This window comes from Sapajus apella, unplaced genomic scaffold, assembly GCF_009761245.1.
Source record: "Sapajus apella isolate SASKATOON/1434 unplaced genomic scaffold, GSC_monkey_1.0 scaffold120, whole genome shotgun sequence".
Taxonomy (NCBI): Eukaryota; Metazoa; Chordata; class Mammalia; order Primates; family Cebidae; genus Sapajus; species Sapajus apella.
The window spans coordinates 4,918,673-4,932,911 of NW_022437060.1; the positions used below are offsets into that span (position 1 = coordinate 4,918,673).

The following is a 14,239-nucleotide window of genomic DNA, read 5'->3' on the forward strand; positions in this document are numbered from 1 at the left end:
CTTGTGTTTTTGTGGTTGCCTTGTAAGAATTTTTTATATATTCTGGAGACTAGATTATTATTAGATACTTCATTCTACGGCCATACCACCCTGAATGCACCTGATCTCATCAGATATGTAATTTGCAAATATTTTGTCTCATGTATTTTCACTTTCTTTATAGTCTACAAAAAAAGTTAATGACGACTAGTTTATCTACTTTTTCTTTGTGGATTGCATTTTTGTTGTTGTAGCTAAGAAACAGTTGCCTAACCCAAGGTCATAAAGTTATTCCTAGGCTGGGCATGGTGGCTCACGCCTGTAATCCAAACACTTCAGGAAGTCGAGAAGGGTGGATCAGCTGAGGTCAGGAGCTCGAGACCAATCTGACCAACATGGTGAAATCCCGTCTCAACTAAAAACACAAAAATTGTGGTGGTGCACACCTATAGACCCAGCTGCTCGGAAGGTTGAGGCAGGAGAATCACTTGAACATGGGAGGCAGAGATTGCATTGAGCCGAGATCACGCCTTAGAACCTGCGTCTTCTATTGAGGGTTCTAAGGTGCCCAAAGCCCATGGCCCCCAGTGCTCTCCGGCAACAGGTGAAAATGCACACCATCAATGGCCAGACACAAAGGCAGGAGCTTGGATTGATGATTCATCATTGATTGATTAATGCATTTGATCAATGCATTAAAGTGCATGGGCAATGAAAAGTGATAGTTGAATAAAAACCAAACTCGTGACAATTCCTGGTACACAGCAAGCATACAAACAATTTGCCCTCTGTAGTTTGACTTCAACCATCTGAAATATGTGTGTAGAAGCAGAACTATGTGAAGAGATTAAGTCATTTTTTCTATTTTGCTATAACTTCTATAGAAACTATACACATATAATCTATATATTCCATGTATACATTTATGTATATAAATATTTTTTTCACTAGACCACCAGGGATGTATATAAATATTTATGCCCTAATAAGCATGCATTACTTTTATGAACTGAAGCATGATATATTTACTATACTATATTGAAAAAAAGCATTACCTTCAGAGTATTTGAATGTTTGCTTCACCATTTACTATGTTTGTGCCTTTGGCTTTCTAAAACTCATTTTCGTCACCTATAAAATGGACACAATATCCACCTCGCAGACTTCTTCTGAAGATAAGCAATACTGAAAGCAAAGCACCTAACACATTGTCTAACACACAGTAAAAGGACAGCTAATGCTATTTCTTTTTTTTTTTTTTTTTTTTTTTTTGAGACAGAGTTTCGCTCTTGTTACCCAGGCTGCAGTGCAATGGTGCGATCTCGGCTCAGTGGAACCTCCACCTCCCGGATTCAGGCAATTCTCCTGCCTCAGCCTCCTGAGTAGCTGGGATTACAGGCACACGCCACCGTGCCCAGCTTATTTTTTGTATTTTTAGTAGAGACGGGGTTTCACCATGTCGACCAGCATGGGCTCGATCTCTTGACCTTGTGATCCACCCGCCTCGGCCTCCCAAAGTGCTGGGATTACAGGCGTGAGCCACCGCGCCCGGCCTGCTATTTCTTATAACGGGAGAAAACAAACTTTCCTTTAAATTGATGAATAAGCAAATGCATGATCAACAAGCGCTTGTTACCTAGCAATAGCTCTGCTCATCGTCTCCTGTTCGTTAACTCAGTTAAGGTCTATGTGTTGAGCGCTAATTATACACCAGGCACCTTGCGTGGCCCATTAGCCCAGACTGGTTGTTGGATGAATGTTTGGACATTCCTGGATGCTGAGAAGAGGACATTCAAGGCTAGGAAGATTCAGATGAGCAGGCACATTGCAACCACGAGCTCTGGGGAAGGGAGAGAGAGATGTGAAAGCCATCAGCGAGGAGATGAAACATGTGCACCAAAGCCCTGGCACCATCCTCAGGTGAAAATTTTTAGGACCTAATCCCAGACCATCTACCAGACTTTTTCTTCCTGCTTCTGTAGCTGATTGTTGCTCTACTGAACCACAAATACCCAATCCCAATAGTGTATTAGTCAGGACTGCATTTGGTTGAATGCCTTGAAACCAAAAATCTACCTTAACAAATTAGGAATCATTTGTCTCATGTAGCAAGACATCTAGAAGTAGTTGCCTAGGGCTAGTGCTCAAAGATGTTACCAAGAACCCCCTTTCTTCTTTTTTCCTTCCCTGTCAGCCCTAACATTTGGTTGTCAACATGCAGGTCATGGACGGTGGCTGCTGCATTCTCATCCCAGGCTAGAAGATGCGGATTGCAAAGGACCAAAGATTATGCTAGTGAACCCATGTCCCTTTTGCAGTTCTCCCAGAGCACTACCTGGTGACTTCCACTCCCACCTTATTAGCCAGAATGGTGTCACATGCCCGCCCCCACCTGCAAGGCAGTCCTGGAAGATGTGCATTTTTTTTTCAGACAGAGTCTCACTCTGTCACCCAGGCGGAGTGCAATGGTGCGACCTGGGCTCACTGCAACCTCCGCCTCCCGGGTTCAAGTGATTCTCCCACCTCAGCCTCCACGGTAGCTGGGATTACAGGCACCCACCATCATGCTTGCCTAATTTTTGTATTTTTAGTAGAGACAGGGTTTCACCATGTTGGCCAGGCTAGTCTCAAACCCCTGACCTCAGGTGATCAGCCCACCTCAGCCTCCCAAAGTGCTGGGATTATAGGCGTGAGCCACCGCACCCAGCCTTAAGATGAGCATTTTTAACTGGATCATTGCTTCCCCAGTGAAATCAGGTGTCCACCAACAGTACCTTCCACAACTAAGCTGATGATGATGATGCTACTCCAGTGGCAGGCGTGAGAAGTCCCCAGGAAGAGTGCTGAGGTGCTGGAAAAGCTCTGGGGTCACTATTTGGGGAGGAAGCCAATTTTGTGTTCTGGGTGTCAACCGACACTTCTCCGTTAAAAGAAGGGGGAAGCTCCCTCTCATAATCCGGAGCTTCCAGAGGCAAAGACAGGGAAGAAGAGGAGGCCAGCAATAGCCTTCGGGGAACAAGGAAGAAGGAGAAGAGTGAGTGAGGCTGGATGTGGGCAAAGATCAGCAATCCAAAACTGAAAAGGAAAAAGCCTGCTGGTGGAAGGGCCAAGATGGGGCTGTGAAAGAACCAAATACCCAGAGACTGAGCGGTTGCCATGGAGAGTGTGGAGTGAGCCCCTCCTCCTCTCCCACACAGACCTTCTGCAAAGGGCAAGTTACTCATCCTATGGGCTGAGCTGTGTCACCCCAAAATCCATGTGTTGAAATGCTAACGCCCAGTACCTCAGAATGGGACTATGTTTAAAAACAGTCTTTATAATGACAACTGAGTTAAAATGAGGTCATGTGGGTGGGCACTCACCCAACATGACCGGTGTCTTCATGAGAAGAGGAAGTAAGAACACTGACAGGCAGAGGAGAGAACTTGGAAAGATGAGGAGAAGACGGCCATCTGCAAGCCAAGGAGAGAGGCTGCAGAAGGAATACCCTGCCATCACCTTGATGCTGGACACCTGCCTCCAGAACTGTGAGAAAGTAAATCTGTTATTGAAGTCACCCAGTCAAGCAAGGCACTTTGCTGTGGCAGCCCTGGTTAGCATTTAATCTGGAGAGATGGGTTGGGGCACTCTGAAGAGACAGTGTGTCTCACATCAGAATCTTTGTAGCTGCACAGAAACTGCTCAGAGTCAAACTCAGCAGCTTGAAGCAGAAGAGTAAGAGTCCCTGGGAAGCCACAGAAAGGACAAACACGTGTTGGGCTTTTGAAGACCTGGGGTTGAGGAGGGGCCAAGGGGTCTCAGGGCCCCGGCCATTATCCAAGCTTCACAAGCTAAGGACACTGGCTGGAAAGAAAAGAGAGACATGATTTCTTTCTGAGATCTCTCTTCCCCTGAAACCTGACCTAGGGGAGAGGAAGCCATTCTATGTGGAGGAGTGCTCCCCAAATGTGCCCTCTCCCAGGTCCCTCTGTCCCTGAAGAGAATCTTCCAAGGATCTGCTCTTGGCCAACTACCCTGTGGGAAATGACTCCGCGAGTTCCCCTCAGCTGCACTCCCCATTCTCCTCCCCGATTTATTTCACGCCACACTTCTCACCGTCTGGCATGCTACACGCTTGACACATTTATTTGTTTACCGTTTATCTCCCTCCACTTGAAACTTCTGGAGGGCATGGATTTTGTGTGTTTTGTTCACCACCAGATTCCCAGCTCCTAGAGAGCAGTAGATGCTCAGCAAATATGTGACATGAATCAATGACGTTACTTGCCAACAGCCTATTACTGAAAACTGATGAAATCTTTACACTCTGTCCCTAAGATATTTGCCTTTTCACATAGGAATCCAGGAGTTTGGAGTAACTTGAAGGTTCAGGTTAATTGGGTTTTTAAATGATGGAATCTCAGACAAATTGACAGATTCATACGGAAGATATCTGAAAGCAGACAGAACTTCCTAACCCTCCTCCAGTCGCCCCATGGAATCTGCTACGTGCTCCCTAAAGGTAGACCTCATGGGGACTCACGTGAGAGAGAAGGGAGCTGGGCAGGGGGAGTGTGGACCCAGGCCCTGGGCTCCTGGGCAGGGCCCACTGCGCTGCTCCTTCCAGAGCTCACTGGACCCATCCTCAGCCCCCAATTGCACAGAAGTGAGCCTCTGCATTTCAAGTGGCTGAGACGTCATTTTGGGGGAGTTTATGGCGTTATTAATATGGAAATATGCATGGTTCCATGGCAAGCAGCTTCCCCCTGTATTAATAATGGTTATTCACAGTCCAAGAGTCAAAGGCATTTCCGCTTGGGTGCTCATTAAAACTGGCCCCATAAAGAATGAGAATAAGGCAGTAAATCAGCCGTGGGTCCAACCATCTCATGTCACTGGAAGTAGGGGCCTGTACCACCAGAAAGTGGGGTGACTATCTCAAATCCTGCTCACCCAGCCGTGTGCTAGACAGCCCACCCTCCCACCATCACCCTTGTGCAAACTGCTCCCCCATTCTGCTCCTAAGAAGGGAGCCGTAGGTCCTGGAGTCACCTGTCATCTTCAGATACTCTTCAGCCATCACAGGTGACGAGAGCCGGGGAAAATCTGGAGTCAGCCCGGAAACCCTGACTCCAGCCCAGTGCCACTCTTCCCACAAGCCCTGCTGAGATCCCAGAAGTGTGCAGCTCCTGCATTCTTCCAGGGGAGGGTAAATGCTGATTCAGTCTACATTTCTTAAGGAAGACTGGGGGAGTGTTTCACTGACCTATCTCAGCCTTGAGGAAATACATAGCGTAGGTATGCAGCTCATCGTTTACAAAAATTCGATGTCATTTATTTTCCTGATCTTCATCTTGCTACAAACTCCATGCCTGTCAAGTCCTAACTCTGTGTCATGACATTTGTTGTTATTATCACTGCTACTATCAATACTATTATTAGAGGGGACTCCTCTAATTGATAGAAACTTCAGCAGGATTACATAGAGAAGGAACCCCAAAATTTGTAAGTTTCCAAATGATACTTGACCGTAACGTTTGGTTATCTATGGCTGCATAACAAACTACACCAGAATTTGGTGGCTTAAAACAACGATTTATTATTTCTTATGATTCTGTGGGTCGACTGCGCTTAGCTTCTTGACACAGCAACTGGATCTCAAGGTGGCCCAGGCCAGGAGCGGTGGCTCGTGCCTGTAATCCCAGCACTTCAGAAGGCCAAGGTGGGCAGATCGCTTGATCCCAGCAGTTAGAGACCAGCCTAGGCGACACGATGAAGGACCAACTCTACAAAAAATACAAAAATTTGCTGGGCATGGTGGCACGTGCCTGTAGTCCCAGCTATTCAGGTAGTTGAGGTGGGAGAATGATTTGATCCCGGGAGATCAAGGCTGCAGTGAGCTATGATTTGTGCCACTGCATTCCAGCCTGGGTGGTAGAGTGAGACCACGTCTCAAAACAAATAAATAAATAAAAAGGTAAATAAAAAGATGGCCCAAAGAGAAGCTGCAAGGCCTCTGAAGGTCTGGGCCGAGAAGTCACGCTGTGTCACTCCAAGCACATTCTGTCAGTCAAAAGATGTCACAGAGCCTGCCCAGCCAAGGGGACAGGAAACAGCCCCCCAAGCCCCCAGCCACTGATGGAAGAAACCGAATGTGCACCCAGGGATAGATCACTAGTGCCGTCTTTGCAGTCTGTCAGTCTCACCTAAATAACCTTCGACAAAGCAGACCCACTCTCTTCACAAGCGCCCGTGTATATACCACCTAGCTTATGTGGGCCTTGACTTTCTGACCAGGTAAATGGAGATGTTGGTGTCTTGTCCAACCAAAGATAGGAACCGAATAGGATAACCTGTTAAAATCCCTTCCAGCTGTGAGTGGATGGCTTCTACTGTCTCACAGATGCTTTCAATTACAAATGATTTTCATACATCCTTTGAACCTTAGGACCTAAAAATGATGAAAATATCTGTTTTCTCTCCACCAGTAAGTCTTAAATCTTAGACTGTGTTTAGTGATCCTTTAATTCCACAGTAATGTCAGAACCACCAAACTTACCTGAATTTGTTCCTCAAATTTCTTTTGGCATGTATTATTTTTCCATCCTAAAGGAAAGAGAAAAATTTGGGTCAAGCGTTAAATATGGGCTGGGCGTGGTGGCTCACACCTTTAATCTTTGCACTTTGGAGGCCAAGGCAGGACAGTCGCTTGAGCCCAAGAGTTTGAGACCAGCCTAGGCAACCTAGTGAGATCACCGTCTCACAAGGAAATAAATTAAAAAAAGTTTTTAAGTTAAATGTAAAGACCAGGCTCAGTGGCTCACGCCTATAATCCCAGAACTTTGGGAGGTCAAAGCGGGCTGATCACTTGAGGCCAAGAGTTCAAGACCAGCCTGGCCAACATGGTGAAACCTTGTCTCTATCAAAAAAATACAAAACTTAGGCAGATGTGCTGGCACACACCTGTAGTCTCAGCTACTCAGGATGCTGAGACACAAGAATCACTTGAACCTGGGAGGCAGAGATTACAGTGAGCCAAGATCATGTCACTGCACTCCAGCCTAGGCAACAGAGCAAGACTCTATCTCAAACATACATACATACATACAGTGAAATATGACAATCCTTTCCCAGTAATTCTGTGAGAAAACGTGAAACGCATGCAAGAGGAAAAATTACATTAAACCTAAAGAAAAGAGATCACAGCAGGATTGTTGACCCAAAACATACATGCGTCACAGGAAATGGAAGGAGAAACACTGGCCCACACAATGACAATGAAAAGGACCTTTGGACTAGCCAAGCAAATAACAACAGCAAAAAGCTTGGCCCAGCACAGTGGCTCACACCTGTAATCCCAGCACTTTGGGAGGCCGAGGAGGGCAGATCACGAGGTCAGGAGATCGAGACCATCCTGGCCAACATGGTGAAACCCCATCTCTACTAAAAATACAAAAAAATTAGCTGGGCGTGGTGGCGCGCGCCTGTAGTCCCAGCTACTCGGGAGGCTGAGGCGGGAGAATTGCTTGAACCTGGGAGGCGGAGGTTGCAGTGAGCCGAGATCACGCCATTGCACCCCAGCCTGGCGCCTGTTGAAGGAGTGAGACTCTGTCTCAAAAAAAAAAAAAAAAAAAAAAAAAAAAAAAATATATATATATTACTTTAAGAAAACAGAAAATTTAAAAGTATTACAAACACATTTTTTTTGACAGTGTCTTGCCCTGTCACCCAGGCTAGACTGAAGTGGTGGGATCATAGCTCACTGCAGCCTCTAACTCCTGGGCTCAAGTGATCATACCACCTCAGCCTCCCCAGTAGCTGGAACTATAGATACATACCACCACACACGGTTAGTTTTTTTGTGTTTATTTTTTTGTAGAGACAGCGTCTTCCTTTGTTGCCCAGACTGGTCTCAAATTCCTGACCTCAAGCCATCCTCCCACCTTGGCGTTCCAGGCATGCGCCACCGCACCTGGCCATAAACACAAATTCTTTTACACAAAATTAAATATTGATGAAAAAATGTATTCACACAGCCAAGCAACACCTCCTTGCAAATTCCTATTTCCTCACATAAATCACTCTTCTCATGTTTCTCTGCACCACAGCTTGAGGCTTTTCTTTTGCTTTATCTTCACATAAAATGTCATCAAAGCACCTCATAAATTTGTTTTGCAAATTCACCGTGTCTCACGCCCATAACCTTGTCCCTCTACAAAACAGAATCCGGACCAGCTGTTCTGAATACACCTCTAGAACAATGCCTGGAAGAGCTCATCAGCACGGGACATCATGAAGACAACAAAACAAGACTAAAAATGAGAAGTGCGGGAAACTGACTTCTCATATGTACACACTAAACACATAGCAGGGTCCTGATGTTAATTTTCAGTCCTTCCACTTAAGGAACCAGTAAAAACTCTAAACTGACCATCCCATTCTGTTCTTTTTCCACCTCTTCTCTACAGGGCTGCAGCTTCCTTTAAAATCAGGGTCCATATTGTGACTTGCCAGAATTTCACAGGAAATCTCTGCCAACATTGTAATACAAAAATTCACCCGACCTACCAAGTACTTTATGTAACTGTAACACGAAGGGTTGCTTCCTCCAACACAACCTGTTCTCGGTGTTTATGTTTCCCTGGGGATGGTTTCCCACTCTCTGCAGCTTCAGAATCACTGCGTTCCACCCACAGTCGACATAAGACAGGGAGAGTTTAAGTTTTGTCTTTCTTGCTGGCTAGGCAAAGGTGACTCCATATTAGAGTCTAGGGTGAAGATGCTTTCCTCTCTTGCACTGTCTCTCTCGACATCTTTTAGCCACTGTCATCATCCCCAACATCACCATGATACTTCTGTGTAACAGCCTTGAAAGAAGCTGCTCAACTCAAGACCTCATGAAACGCATTTGTAGCTGCGGTCACGCGGGCTACATGAGCACAGAAAGTCCAAATCACAGAATTTTTTTAGAGTTAACAGAGACTCTACAGATCAACTCCATCACCCTCATTGTGGAAATAAAGAAACTGAGACAGTAGAGGAGGGGAGGGAGGCGAGTGGAGGGGAGGGAGGGGAGAAGAAGGGGAAGGGGAGGGGGAAGGGAAGGGGAGGGGGAAGGGGAGGCGAGAGTGAAAGGAAGGGGAGGCAAAGTGGAGGGGAGGGGGAGGGAGGGGAGAGGAGGGGGGGAGAGGAAGAGGGAAGGGTGAGGGGAGGGGAGGAAGGAGAGGGGGAGGGGATGAAAGGCAGGGAGGGAAGGGGGAGGGGAGAGGAGAAGAGGGGAAATTCATTCATGTTTGCACAGAACAGAGAACAGAAGTTGCAACTCCTGACTCTTTAATGTCCCAAATAGGACCCATTTTGGATTTCAGACTTGCCACAGAGATGGGGCCAGCAGTGGGGATCTCTCTCCTCTACTGCTGTCCTGCAGACCCAAGCCTTCCATCTGTCATGGCCTTCTAAGCCTCCCTTTCCATCCCTTCCCTGGGCATGGCTTACAGGGGTCCAGTGGAAGCGTCCACAAGCAGGGCTAGTTTCACAGGAAAAAAACCTGGACAGTCCCACAAGACCCCACATTTAGAAAGCCTCTGTGCTTGACTTCAATTTCTGCTGACGCTGTCTTGAAATTCTTAGTAGTTTTTTAACATACTGGAGACCCTCACATTTTCATTTTGCACTGGGCACTGCAAACTACATAGCCAGTCCCATCCACAGTACATACCACATGAATTAATCACCTTTGACTAGCTCACAAGAAGCACAACACCTCAGAATCTCCCTCCTACCCTGAGTGTGGGTGGGACACAGAGCGATTACAATGTTACAGCAACCTCACCCACATTTCTCTTCCAGGGAGGCTCAGGAGGGTGAGTGAGAAGATCAGTAAAAACTATCACTAAGCATCCTCCCTCCCTGGGCTTCGGGTTCCAGAAAAAGACCCCTTGTCCCTATCTGAGTCCCAACTACCTATCTGTGAATATACAGCAAGTGCTCCCTTGGCCTAATTAACTAACCTCTCTGAGCCCCTGTTCTTTCTTTCCTCCAATTATAGAAGCCATAAATGCTCATTATAGAAAAATTGAAAAGTGCAGAAAAACAGAAGGAAGAGAAGGTCACCTGCCTTATTTAACACACATATTTTCTCTGTAAGGTACACTGCAGCCTTACTATCTGAATGTCATCACTGTTAATACTTTTGGGTTTTCCTTCTGGCTTCCTTCCATGCCTACGCTTTTTCACATATGCAAGGAAAGACCACCTTCTTCCCGGCAAGAAAGAGTATTGGTAATCTTGGGACCCTCTGCTACTGGTGGCCTAGAGACCCAGAGGAAGGAGTAGAGAAATAGCAGCTGACCACAGGATGGCAGTGCCCAGCCACCGTGGTTCTCACAGGCATTGCATGCCCTCTACATAGGGGTGGGGCTGGGGAAAAGAACCCAGAGTGGCAAGCAGCCCAGCAGGTGACAGGGACCCCCTCCATCCCAGCAGTGCCCTGCTCCTATCACAGTTCCTGTTGCAACCAGGATCTCAGGGGGCGGAAGTAAACAGGGACAAGAAATCTTCAGCAGCTTTGGGGATGAGACCCTCAAGGAGCTGAGTAGACATGGATTGTGGGTCATTTCTTTAAACCATAACCCTCGTAGGCTAATGGGAAAGATAGCAGTGGCTAAGAATAGCGTCCCTCCATGACCAGAGGAGGGGACTTCCAGTGGGTGCTGGTGGGGGGTGGAGAGAAGGGAGGAAGGCACTGCAGGTTTTCATGGCCCCCCACTCACCCCACAGGCTGATGGCATTTGGAAAACACCTGCAATGTAAGGGGTTATCACATAGTATACAGAACTGCATATTCTGGTTTTCCACACAACACAATATCATAAGTGATTTTCCCTCTTATAAAATATTGACAAATACTTTATTATTTTCCATTATGTAGATATACTATAATCTATTTGGCACTACAGTGAACATCTTTGTAGTTAACATTTTTCAGTATTTAGGATTATTCCTTTATAATTAATATTGATTAGATTAATAAGTGATTAGATTCAAATATTGTACATTTTTTGGATACTCAATACACTGCTTTCCAAATTGCACAAATTTACAATCCAACCAGATTAGATGAGAGTGCTGCATATGGGAAAACACACATATACACACGTAAACATACACACTCAATTCTCATTATTCCTGGTAGTTATGTTCAAAAAAGTCACTGCAAGCACTGAATTACAAATACTGAACTACAGCTCCTATGGGAAATACAGGGTTAGGTTCCTGCAAGCCTCTGCTCACATTTTCATCAACCAGTCAATACATAACCTTGTTCTATGAGTGTTCTCTTTAAAGACACCTCATTTACTACATGTCATTCATTCATTAACACTAAAATTACAGCCAGTAGCACTGTAGCACATGACTAAGTGAAGCTTGTCTCTAACACATGCATCTTCTCTGTAAGGCACATAACAGCCTTCTGGCACTTGGAAACCCTAGACAGCACTTGAGCACTATTCTTGGGGGCTATTTTAAACAGTGAAATTCCCCCAAAAAAGCATACAAATGTAAAAAATGTTAGCTATGTGTGGTGGCACGCCTGTAGTCCCAGCTACTCGGGAGACTGAGGAGGGAGGATCACTTCAGCCCAGGAAGTGTTCAAGTCTGTAATGAACTATGATCATATCACAACACTCCAGCCTGGGTGACTGAGTGAGATGCCATCTCCAAAAACAAGTTAAGGCTGGGAGCAGTGGCTCACACCTGTAATCCTAGTATTGTGGGAGGTTGAGGTGGGTGGATTACCTGAGGTCAAGAGTTCAAGACCAGCCTGGCCAACATGGTGAAACCTTGTCTCTACTTAAAATATAAAAATTAGCCCAGCGTGATGGCAGGTACCTGTAACCCCAGCTATCGAGGAGGCTGAGGCAAGAGAATCACTTGAACCCAGGATGGGGAGGTTGCAGTGAGCCAAGATCATGCCACTGCACTCCAGCCTGGTCAACAGAACAAAAACTCCATCTCAAAAGAAAAAAAAGAAAAGTTACATTTAAAATTTTTTAAATGTTAAAAAAGGTAACACTAAATAGACCACAAAATGGACACATATTTACAGTATGGGAGCTGAACCAAGAAGGCAGAATGTCCCCTTTTTCACCTCATCCGGGAACGTGCACATTGGAGAACTCAATTTTTACCACTCTGAGCATGTCTGGGAACCATGAAGATTACTTTTGGAGTTACTAATGAATTTTAGCAAGTAGGTGAATTCACAAATACAGAATCTGTGAATAATGAGGCTTGACTGTGTTTATATGTGAGTACATAAGTGTGTGTGTGTGTGTGAGTGTGTGTGTGTGTGTATGTGCATATATATTTATAGATAGAGACAGACAGATAGATAGATCAATCTTGTCTTAGGCTCCAGGAGAGCATGTGAAGTTTTTCTTTTGAAAAAGTAAATCGCTGGGCACGGTGGCTCATGCTTGTGATTCCAGCACTTTGGGAGGCCAAGGTGGGCAGATCACTTGAGCTCAGGAGTTCAAGACCAGCCTGGACAATATGGCAAAACCTCGTCTCTATTAAAAATACAAAAATTAGCCAGGCGTGATGGCATAGACCTGTAATCCCAGCTACTCAGGTGGTTAAGACGGAAGAATTGCTAAAACCCTGGAGGAGAAGGCTGCAGTGAGCCAAGATCGCATGACTGCACTCCAGCCTGGGCAACAGAGGGAGACCCTGTCTCAAAAAAAGAAGTACAAGAACAAGACAAATATATGATAAGACAAGTAGAATAAAATGTTAATGGTAAAATCTAGGTGGTGGGTTTTATAGGTGTTCTCTATAAAAGCCAACTGTTCCAGAGTTTTAAATTTTTCATAATTAAATGTTTTCTTTAGTCACATCTATAGAAAAAATATAGAAAAAAAACTACATATGTCAAAGCTGTGGCCACTGAAAAGGCCAAGAAGCAATGATAACCCAGTAGCAACTAGTAACCCCTGGCGCCCATATTGTGGTCTCTAAATACCATTTTCCCCTAAAGGGAACCACGACACCTTTGAGACATGGCTACTCCAGTTCTGCAGTGGAAAATGAATATCAAGCCTAGAATATCTTGCACCTGAAAGTAAAAACACTCTCAGGTCATGTCGAAACGTTACAGAAATTATTGCATTTTGTTAAGTTCACAAACAGACAAAACTCATGCATCATGAGAGAAGTCAGTATAGCAGTTACTTTTACGGTAGGCAGAGCAGTGACTAGCGATAGACCAGATGCTTCTAGGGTGCTGGTATCTTGATCTAGAGAGACCCCTCCCCCGTCTCTACCCACTAAATAAATAAATATGAAAGCATTAAGCTAGATGAAATAAACTAGACATAAAAGCCTACATACAACTCCATTTATATGAAATTTTAGAGAAGGCAAAATTGTAGTGATAAGCCAGATAAGCAGTTGCCAGGAGCATGGATTCGGGGAGGGCATGAAGGAACTTTTAGGGTTGGTAGAAATGTTCTGTGTCTTGAGAGTGGTGGCGGTTACCTGATTATATTCAAAACTCACCAAAATCGTATGCTTAAAATTGGTAACTTTTATTTTATTTAAATTATGCCTTAATAAGGATTCCTCAGAGAACTAAAAGTAGAACTACCATTTGATCCGGCAATCCCATTACCAGGTATCTACCCAGAGGAAAAGAATTCATTATATGAGAAAGATACTTGCACACGCACGTTTATAGCAGCACAATTTACAATTGCGAAAATGTGGAACCAGCCCAAACGCCCATCAATCAACGAGTGGTATATATGTACCATGGAATGCTACCCAGCCATAAAAAGGAATGAAATAATGGCATTTGCAGCAACATGGATACAATTCGAGTCTATTATTCTAAGTGAAATAACTCAGAAATGGAAACCCAAACATAGCTTGTTCTCTCATATGTGGGAGCTAAGCTATGGGGACGCAAAGCCATAAGAGTGATTGATACACTGGACTTTGGGAACTTGGGGGAAAGGGTGGGGGCTGGCAAGAGTAAAAGACTACACATTGGGTACAGTGTACACGGCTCAGGTGGTGGTTGCACCAAAGTCTTTGAAGTCACCACTAAAGAACTTATTCATATAACCAAATAATACCTTTTCCCCAAAAACCTATTAAAATTAAAAATATGGGATTTCAGGGTTTGTGTTAATAAAAATAAATAAATTTAAAATTTTTAAAATAATAATAAAATAATATATCTACAAAACAAAAGGAAAAAAAATGTACCTCAATAAGG

The 14,239-nt window shown here is 44.8% G+C and overlaps 1 long non-coding RNA gene across 1 annotated transcript; it reads right to left on the minus strand.

Annotated features, from left to right (window-relative positions):
- Positions 1 to 4,697: 4,697 nt before the first annotated feature.
- On the minus strand, positions 4,698 to 9,704 carry LOC116538540. Its single transcript, XR_004263673.1, has 4 exons — positions 9,677 to 9,704; positions 6,518 to 6,564; positions 5,011 to 5,234; positions 4,698 to 4,867 (listed from the first exon to the last, which is right to left on the minus strand). It is a non-coding gene; the product is annotated as an uncharacterized LOC116538540 (long non-coding RNA).
- Between the last annotated feature and the right edge of the window lie 4,535 nt (positions 9,705 to 14,239).